Source organism: Bacillus rossius, unplaced genomic scaffold (assembly GCF_032445375.1).
Source record: "Bacillus rossius redtenbacheri isolate Brsri unplaced genomic scaffold, Brsri_v3 Brsri_v3_scf22, whole genome shotgun sequence".
NCBI lineage: Eukaryota > Metazoa > Arthropoda > Insecta > Phasmatodea > Bacillidae > Bacillus > Bacillus rossius.
In genome coordinates, this window is record NW_026962393.1 from 1,097,197 (window position 1) to 1,107,500 (window position 10,304).

General features: G+C 48.4%; 1 non-coding gene across 1 annotated transcript; it reads right to left on the reverse strand.

Annotated features, from left to right (window-relative positions):
* Nucleotides 1–2,477: 2,477 nt before the first annotated feature.
* LOC134543853 (5S ribosomal RNA) lies at nucleotides 2,478–2,596 on the reverse strand. The gene has a single exon (XR_010077302.1). It is a non-coding gene; the product is annotated as a 5S ribosomal RNA (ribosomal RNA).
* Nucleotides 2,597–10,304: the final 7,708 nt, after the last annotated feature.

A 10,304-nucleotide genomic window follows, 5' to 3' on the forward strand; every position in this document is an offset into this window, starting at 1 on the left:
CAATGGAACAAAATTTTACTTGTATGTGTACATTAATTCCATCTCTAAATGATGTAGGTTTACGCACCGAGATCAGGTACATTGTAGAGAGAAAAACACACGAGTACCTGCTTATTTTGAAGTTTTAATGAGTATATTAAAAAAAAAAAAAAAAAAACGATAAAAATATAATTGAAAAAGTATATTATTCACGTATTTTTGAGGATGAGGGGAGGGGGTGTTTTTGTCCGATGGTCGTTTATCTTTAAAGAAATTTCCGTTGGACCTGTGCGTTCTTGCTCTGCCAATTCTCGAAAAATGAAATATTTTAAGTCGTCTTTTATGTGCTAACTTCATTATATTTGGCTGCATTCGTATTTTTATTAGTTTTGAAACATTCATGTCACGGAAAATAATCATAAACCAGGACAAAAACGTTTTGACTAAATGTTCTAGGTTGGTTGTAAAACATTTTCTTATTTTATTTCACATCGGAAACATCTGTTAAGTTGTAAGCTTTGTAATGAATGCGACAGTCACTTGTTCGCTGAAGTGTTTGTTTAAGAAATTAGTATTGTAAATTTGTTTATGGTCTTGTTAAATGAAATTTTAAGTGAAATCATTTGGGAAAACAGAGGCTACAGGAATTTTCAACACAACTTGATGACCGACGTTGTGACTAGTGTGGGAGTGTGTGCTCGTGTAAATATCAATTTTTCTTACTCCTCGTGCCGGTCAACAGGAAAACAGCGAGTGTGTTATCTCATCGCGGGCGTGTGATTGCGTGTGGTAAATTGTGCTAGGTTAATTACCGCAAAACTCCACTGTGTGCAAATATGTAGTGTGTCGCTGTATGCAAATATTTGGTATGTCTTTTTTTTTTTTTTTTTTTTCAGGCAATACACACTTTGAATTTTACACAATTTCGATGCTGCAACCTAAGTGTATACATGCGAATAGGATTGCTTAAATGAAAAAGTAAAGTAGGAGGTAAGTGCAAATGTTTCCAGGAGGTTATGCACACACAATCTATTTTATGAATTAATAGTTATTATCTAAGAAAATGATAGAAGATTATAAATAATGTGTGCAGAATAATACAGAATTTGCATGTTACACAAAAAAAAAATATATATATATTCCAAATATTGTTAGCAAAATGCACCTAGATTAGTGAGCTGGATTTTTTTTTTTTTTTTGTATTTTTGTTCTGTTGATCCCACGTGGAGTCAAGGCTCCGGGATATAGAACATGTATGTGCAGACAATTAATATTTACATGATGCAAGTTACCAAGAAAAAAAATTTCAAAAAAAAAAATACATAACATGTTACACAATTTAACTTTATGCAAAACATGAAGCAGCTGTTATCACAAGTCCATTCAACAAATTAACAGTTCAATTTCTCTATTATCAATCAAATTAAAGAATAGCTTCAGAGGGTAGGTAGGATATTCTAGAAGAATTTTTTTTACTGTTTTTTTTTTTAATACTGGTAAATTGTTTTAGTTATTTTCTGTGATATTAAGTTGTAAAGTTTTACTCCCAAGTAATTTAGTCCATTTTCAAATCGCCTAGTGTTATGTTCAACTATCCTCAATTTACTAGCATTTCTGGTGTTATACCTATGTGCGAATATCTAAAAAAAAAAAAAAAAAAAAAATAATAATTTTTTTTTTCTTCTTTTTCTTAAGAATGAATAAAAAGTTTCTAGAACGTATTCATTTATGGCAGTCAGGACTTTAAGTTTTTTGAATTTTGGTCTGCAGTTAGATGATTTTTTATCTTTTGTTATTATTCTAATAGCTCCTTTTTTTTTTTTTTTCCCCCAATGTTATATGGCAGAAAGAGTAGAGCTATGGCTACTGTGACATCATGCATTGATGGGAAGGTTATTGTTGGATAACAAAAATTTAGATGATATAATTTTTATTTTTTTCCATACACAACACATTGCAGGTACAATTTTACAGGTTACAGCTGTACCACCTCTAGTATTGCTGCCGACCATCCAACAAATGAGCACACTAAACAGGCATTGATGACATTGTTATCAACGTCTTTTTGAATCTCTCATTATTATACATAACTGCCCACTGAAACAGAGAAACTTCAAAATAGGTGTGTGTGTGTGTGTTTATATATATATATATATATATATATATATATATATATATATATATATATATATACATATATACATACATACATACATACATACATACATACATATACACTTATATATTTATTTTTTCACTTTGAATTTTGTATGAGGTATACACATGCAAAGATTCACAGCTACTGGGTGGGTGAGTGAGTGAGTGAGTGAGTGAGTGATTGATTGATTGATTGATTGATTGATTGATTGATTGATTGAGAGAGAGTGAGTGTGTGTGTTAGGGGGGGGGGGGGAAATGTGGTGATTGTGGGGGAAAAAAAAATTTAAAATTGAAATTTTTAAAAAAAAAATTTTTTTCTGTAGGGTGCAAAATAGTAGTGCCAACGGCACGTGGTGTTCCCAAGCGGTCACCCATCTAAGTACTAACCACGCTCGACGATGCTTAACTTCGGTGATCGGACGAGAACCGGTGTGTTCATCGTGATATGGCCGTTGGCAATGATATAGATGTTTTTTTTTTGCAGTTTGTATTTGCCACTCGAAATAGCTATACCAGGTGTGATTGTTACAAACAACAGGAGAAATCGTGTAATGAACACTCTTTTACTTCCCCCCCCCCCTCCCCACACACAACACCCACCACCCTCACCATCCCAACCACCAAAGCCCTCTTCAAAATACACTCTCACACACACACACAAACCCACACTCTATAACTGATGAACATTACCATAACTTCTTAAAGCCATTAGATAATATTTAACTCAAGAAAGGTATTGTGATATGTTTAAAGAAAGAAAGGTGAAACCTTTAACTTTACCAGCAGGTATTAGTATCACTGAGGTATCTTCTAGGTTGTAGCAGCAATAGTAGTAATAATAATAAAATTAAATAAGGTAATAAAAAAGAAAAGTTATACATGTGATCAAATCATGAATGTATAAAACTGGAATGAATTTAAATTTTTTTTATTTTTCTTCATAGGCTGTTTTGAAATTGATGAGTAAGTGCCTCTTCTTTTAAATTTTTTAATGCTGAACACTGTTACATAAGAGATGAATGTTTAGAAAATTTAAAAAAAAAAAAGCTAGCCCAGCCCCCTCCCCCCCTCACACAAAATCCAAACAAAAAAAAAACACCCTCCTTCAAAACATCACATAATCATCCAGCCAGCAGTGCAGACGAGAAATTTGCACTCGGGGCCGCCATTTTGACGATAAATTCTTGCATGGCACACCAAAGGTAGGAAAGAATTTAAAAAAATAAAAATAATGGGCGAGCACCCTCGCGTCTGCCTGTAGAAAATGAAGTTAAAAGTAACATAACCTAAAGACAGGCACACACTAGGGTGCTCCCAGGCGGTTGAGAAATTTTTTCCCGCCAAAAGACTTATATATATATATATATTATTTATTTTACTGTTTTTGGCAGGGGGCTATGTCGGTCTGTGTGCAAAGTAGTTCCTACTCCCGCCGCCAGGAGCGCGCGCGGTGGGTAGCGATGTTGTTTTTTCTGCTTTCATTTGTTTATTATTTAGAGGGTTAATGCTATGTAAATGTACGCAAGTTTGGTTATGTATCGGTAGTTGTGCGAGATTTAATTTCCGAAACGAAATTTGACTTTCATCGGCCTGCATTTCTCACTTATTCGGAAAATACATGTGTGTTTATGTATGTATAATAATCGAGTGATTTTGTAATAATTTGGAAGTTTTGTTTGCGTGTGCGATGTGGGGAAGAAAAGGTGTGCACACGAGTCCTAGGGCTATATTTTTTTTTATTGCGAAATATTTACTTCATGTGGTGAAAAATTTTAAATTATTTGTGATGCAAGTGAAATTTTTTTTTTTTTTTCAGTTGGGTGATGTGTTTGTCCTCGTTTGTGTGCAAGGAAGCAAACATGCTGAAGGTAAGGGGCCATAAATGACACTTTAAAATATTAGTTTACCATTAATTTTGGTTAAATATTAAATTGCCATATAAGTAAAATCATGTCAATTGTTGTATTCCACCCAGTATAAGCTGTTAGTAATGGGTACTTAATATAAATAGAATAAATGTAAGCATTTTCGTCTGCATGAAAATTCACTTTTTTTTTGGATCCATTTGTACTGTGGGTAGTTAAATAGTACATTATGTTGTTTTTACTTCGAAGTACAAAACATCTTGTGCATGATTGCAAATTCAAACGCAGTTAAGCATAATATGAATTCGAATTATGTGTGTGTGTGTGTGTATATATATATTTTTTTTTCAGTTTTTTTTTTTTTTTTTTTTTTTTTTTTTTTTTTTTTTACTGTGTCCAGTTTTAGCACAAATGGAATTATTTTCAAAGTGAATCGATGCAACTGGTCTTTGCCATTAATATTGATATATGATCTAACTAAATTAAATAGAAAGGATTTTTTTATTTATTTTTTTATATATATAAATATATTTGTAGCAATGTACTAATGACCACAGAAGTAAGCAAAAAAAAAAAATATATATATATATATCTCAGCCAGTAAACCATGCGTCTTAAAGACTTTTTTTAATGAAAATATTTCTGCCTTGGTTAAGCTTACATTTACTATCATAGGGATTGAGGGAATTGTAGAACAGCAGCAGAAGCATTTCCTTTCATGATCATGTTCTTGGTCCTGAAAAGGACCGTTTATGTAAGCATGTGCACACCAGACCTGCTCACTTGGAGCTGGTGTATTTGGTGACAGCCTTGGTGCCCTCGCTGACAGCGTGCTTGGCCAGCTCCCCGGGCAGCAGCAGTCTCACGGCCGTCTGTATCTCGCGGCTGGTGATGGTGGAGCGCTTGTTGTAGTGGGCGAGGCGGCTGGCCTCTGCCGCGATGCGCTCGAAAATGTCGTTCACGAAACTGTTCATGATGCTCATGGCCTTAGATGATATGCCAGTGTCCGGATGAACTTGCTTCAACACTTTGTAGATGTAGATTGCGTAGCTTTCCTTCCTCTTGCGCTTCTTTTTCTTGTCGCCCTTCGAGATGTTTTTCTGGGCCTTGCCCGCCTTTTTGGCTGCCTTACCGCTCGTCTTGGGGGGCATCGTAGGTCTGAGCTGTGCCGCTGTCGCTAGATGAGTGAGACGGGAACTGAATTTTTTTCGTGAAAAGTTTTCTTGGCTTCTTGTTGCGCGACCAATCGGAGCGCTCCGCGGCTCGTGATTGGTCGCGCTCCGCGGAGGGACGTGTAACAAAAGTAATTTCCAGCGGCCGGGGCGCCACTTTCTCGTAGGTTGCGGACCAGTGTACAGCTTCTTCCTGGTAGCTTGTGTTTTGGTTCTATTTCTTGTGTTCAGTGGTGATTTGTGCATCGAAGTGCTATATTTCGACATCTACGTACCTTCAGGCATCAGCACAGGTGTTTGTGCGTCGGGGCTCTGCCTAGTTACATTTTAAACTGTGTTTCTTACTTCGTGTTACTATGTAAACATTCTGCTTCGTCGGTGATGGATCGATTGTGAGTGTGGGAGTATCGATTCTGTCGCTTTGTGCTTACCTGCAACCAATATGGCCGACAAAGACACTTTATCATTTCCATTGGGGCAACCTCCACTTTCGCCTCTTCCACCTCGCTCCCAGGGTGCGAATAAATTTTGGGCGACTCCTGGTCGGCATTCTGCTCATGCGGTTTCGTCCTCTTCCGATTCTGATGACGCTTCGCCTCCTGGTAGCCCTGTTGAGAGGAAGCCTGCCAAAATATCGAAGGATGCGGCAAAGGCTATTGTATCTCGCCACTGGTTTGCCTCTCAGCGCCCGAACGACGATGGTGGTAGCACGCCTTCTTCACGCGCCATTGCCCGGGCCGATCTACACAAGTCCCGGCGCACCCAGCTGGACTCCACTTTGGCGCTGAAGCGCCGTGCTGGCTCTTCAGTTGATGCCACAATTGACGCCGTGGCCCGGGGCTGCGCTCCTGCTGCTTCCACTTCGCGGGTGCCATCCTGGCCGGACGATTTGCACCGCATCGACTCTGACGGCCCTGGTGTGAGCCCGCGGCGTCGGGGCTCGCTCCCCGATGTCCATTTGCTCCACCAGGTTGAGGAGACCTGGCGCAGCCTCGCCGCCGGTGCGCCCCTGCCTGGCTCTACTGCCTGTGGGCCCATCTCCAGTTGCCCGGGGCCGTCCACTGATGGCGTCGGTGCTGCCATGGCGTCGGCGCAGGCGGCTTCGGGCTCCCTGTCCCGGGGACCGCGCCGGTCTGCTGTGGCGGACCCTGGCGTGCCTGGCCTGGCCGTCGGTGTCCCTCGTGGCTGTCCCGGGGCTGCCTCTGACACTGCGTCTGTGCCGGGTGTCCTGGCGGCGGCCGACCGTGTTGTCCCGCCGGCCCAGCCTGGTCTTCCTTCGACGCCTGCGCCTGCTGTGGCCCCTCGCCCGCCCGGGCTGTCACCGGATAGTGGTACTGCGCCACGGCGCATTCCGCCAATTGTTGTCAATACCAAACTGAATGTTGACGCCATTCGCGGGAACCGGTCGCTGCGGCAGAAGCTGCAGGGGAACTTCACCGTGGACTATCTTCGGGGCTATCCACGCTATCACCCCACAAGCCTGCACGACCGGGAGGCCCTGCTGACGTATTTCCGGGACCATGGCATCCCTTGCCACACGTTTCCATTGGGTCGGAAGACTTCACCCCGGATTGTCCTGGCGGGTCTCCCCTCCGAGACTTCCCAGGACTCGGTCCTGGAGGAACTGCGTGCCGTTGGGGTGCACCCCGAGTCGCTCCGGCCCCTCACTTCGGAGCGCGAGCTCCACCGGGGCTTCATCAGATTTCTCGTGGTCCTCGCAGATGCCGCGCAGGTCGCCAAGGCCCGAGCAGTCCGGCACCTAGCTGGCCTCACTGTCCAATGGGAGGAGTTCCGGGGCACGGCGCGGCCTCTTCAATGCCACCAATGCCAGAGGTGGGGACACCACGCGGCGGACTGTGGAAATCCCTTCCGCTGTCTCCGCTGCACCCAGCACCACGTCCGCGGGTCCTGCCCGAAGCTACCCGACGAGCCTCCGCAGTGCGTGAACTGCTCGGGGCCACATCCGGCGAATGCTCGTACCTGCCCCACTTACGTGCAGTTCATCGAGGGGCAGCTGCGTCGCCAGGGACCAAAGCCTCGTCCGCCGGGCCAGGACGCCTCTGCGGCGCCTCCTCGGCAGCCCCGTGCTCCGCTTCAGTTCCAGCGCCGGCCGCACGAGGACATGTTCCCGCCGCTCCCTTCGTTCTCTCTTCCGTCATGCCCCTCTGCCGTTTCCTACGCTGGGCTAGTGGCTGGCCAACCTGCGGCGCGTTCCCCGTGCCCACCTTTGGCCCCGGTCCCCCCTGCGCCCCAGCTACCCTCTCTCTTTTGTTCCGTGCCTGGTCCACCTCCAGTTGACTCTTCTTCTGTCTTGTTGCGCGCCCCTCCTCCTGCTCCCACCACTGCTGCGGGTGTTTCGCCTTCCCTCGCTCCTCCCGGCCTGGTGCAGCCGGCGTGTCCCCCGGTGTCGCGGGCGCCTTTGGACTCGAGGGCTGAGGAGGGCTCGCGGGCTGTGCAGCTGCCCGCTGCTTCCTCCCTCGCTGCAGCTCCTGCTCCGGCTCCTGCCCCCCTGCCAGTCCCTTCGGACTGCCCCCCCGCGCCTGTCCTCCCTTCTGATTCCTCTCTGCCGCCTTCCGTGCGCCCTCCGCCCGTGTTCCCGGCTTCCGCTCCCTTTTCTGTGTTTTTTGAGACTTTCAATTGGCTCGCCCGGCTGAATCTCCTCCCGTGGCTGCCGTTCTTTGCCGATGCCATCTTCCGCATCTCTCAGGCTCCTACCCCTCTTCTCCAGGCCGACATTTACTTCCAGTCCATTTTCCACTTCCTCCGGACTGTGCTCCCAGCAGCTTAAGTTTGTCCTCTGGAATGCCCGGGGCATTCGGGCGAAGCTGGGGGACTTCCGGCACTTCCTGTCCACTGAACGGCCTGCCCTTGTCCTCCTCTCTGAGACATGGCTCAAACCCGATCTCCCCTTCTCCGTGCCTGGGTACGTCATCTATCGCTGGGACCGGGACACTCGTGGGGGTGGTGTTGCTCTCCTCATCCTGTCTACCATCCCGCACCATCAGCGCGCGCTGCCCCCCCTCCGCAATGCCGAGGCGGTGGCGGTGCGTCTCCAACTGGCTCCTCATCCTCTCACTGTGTGCTCCGTCTATCTCCCTGAACATGGTCCCTTCCCGGCAGACGACTTGCGTGCTCTCTTCCATCTGGACGCGCGCGTGGTCGTGGGCGGGGATTTCAATTGCCGGCATCGCGCTTGGGGCTGTGTGTCCACGAGCAATCGGGGCACTCAGCTTCAGCGCCTCGTTCAGGGTTCCCCCCGTCTCGCCATTCACGCTCCCCCCTCATTCACTTTCATTCCATGTCACGTCCGGCAGCGGCCGAGTGTCCTCGACCTCCTCCTTTCTGTTGGACAGGTGGCTGTGTCGGGGCTCGAGGCCCGGGCCGAGCTCACGTCAGATCACACCCCTGTCGTTGGTTTCGTTCGTACCGATTCTCTCCCCCTCCATGGACCCCGCCCGTGGTTCGACTTCAGTCGTGCGGATTGGGGTGCCTACCGGTCTCATCTGGATAGGCACCTCGATCTGCACTTCCATGTCGCTTCCCCGCAGCAGCTCGATGAGCGCGTGCACGTTTTCAGTGATGCTGTGCTCGCGGCTGCTGGCGCCACCATTCCTCTCCGCTCCACTGTCATTCGTGGCACTCCCTTTCCTCCCTACCTTCGACACTTCATCGCGGCCCGCGACGCCGCGCGGCGGCGGTGGCAGTCGTCCCGCGCCGTTGCTCGTTGGCTCGACTATGTGCACCTGCGGGCGCGGTGCCGGGCGCTCACTGAGGAGTGGCTCGCGGCGGAGCGGGTCCGTAAAGTGTCTTCCCTCTCCTTCCAGTCGGGGTCCATATTCCGGTACGCGCGGAACCTTCGTGCCACGCCGTCCATCATCCCGCCCCTGGGTGGGGGGCCGCAGGGCCTTTGCGAGTCCCCTGCCCAGAAGGCGGAGCTGCTGGCGGATTCATTTCACTCGTCATTCACCCCTCGTATTCCCCCTGGGGTGGTTTCCCTCCTTCCCACTCATTACACCCCGCCTCCTCCGCCCGCACCCGGTGACATCCGTCTGTCTACCCCGGGGGAAATTCATTCCATTATCACGCACCTTCGTGTCACAACTGCTCCTGGGCCAGATGCCATTCATCCCCGGCTCGTCTTCTCCCTGTCTCGGAAGGCGACCGTGTACCTCACCAAGCTTGTCAACGGTATTCTCCTCACGGGTCATTTCCCCACTGCGTGGCGGGCTGCGATCGTCGTCCCCATTCCGAAGCCGCGTGCCAATGCTCATCTTCCTTCGGGCTACCGGCCCATCAGTCTCCTGTCTGTCCTTTCAAAAGTGGCCGAGAGAGTCCTCCTCCGCCGGCTGGAGCATCATCTCACCCCTCTCGGTCCCCTTCCATCATTTCAATTCGGGTTTCGGCGCGGGCTGTCGGCTCAGCACGCCGTGGCGCGCGTCGTGGACCAGATCACCGCCGGTTTCACCTCTTTTCAACACTCTGGTATCATCCTCCTCGATCTTTCGAAGGCCTTCGATACTGTCAACCATCACGCGCTCCTCATCAAGTTGGCATATCAGGGCTTCCCTCCTGCCCTCATTCACATTATTTACAACTTTCTTTCACATCGTTCATTTTGTGTCCGTGTCTCTCATGTCGTTTCGCAGTCCCGCGTCATCCCTGCTGGCGTCCCTCAGGGTGCCATCCTGTCCCCCCTCTTGTTCTCCCTCTTCACTTCTGACATCCCTACTCCTCCGCATTGTTCTCTCACCTTGTACGCTGATGACACCGCCATTGTCACATCATCTCGTCACGTCGCGGACGTTCCCGTCCGCCTTACGGCGGCGGTTTCATCCATCACCTCGTACTACCATTCTTGGGGAATCCTGGCGAATGCCGGCAAATCGCAGGCGGCATTTTTCACCCGCCGCTTCCCCCGCCCCCCGCCCCCTGTTGTTTCACACGGTGTTCCGATTCCCTGGTCCCCGGTGGTGACGTACCTGGGTGTCCGTCTGGACTCCGGCCTGCGGTGGGGGGCCCACATCACCGAGTCAATTTCCTCGGCCAGGCGTGCCCTCCACGCGTTGGCCCCTCTCCTCCGTCCGGCGTGTCCTCTCCCGGTTCCCATCCGGGTCAACTTGCTCCGGCT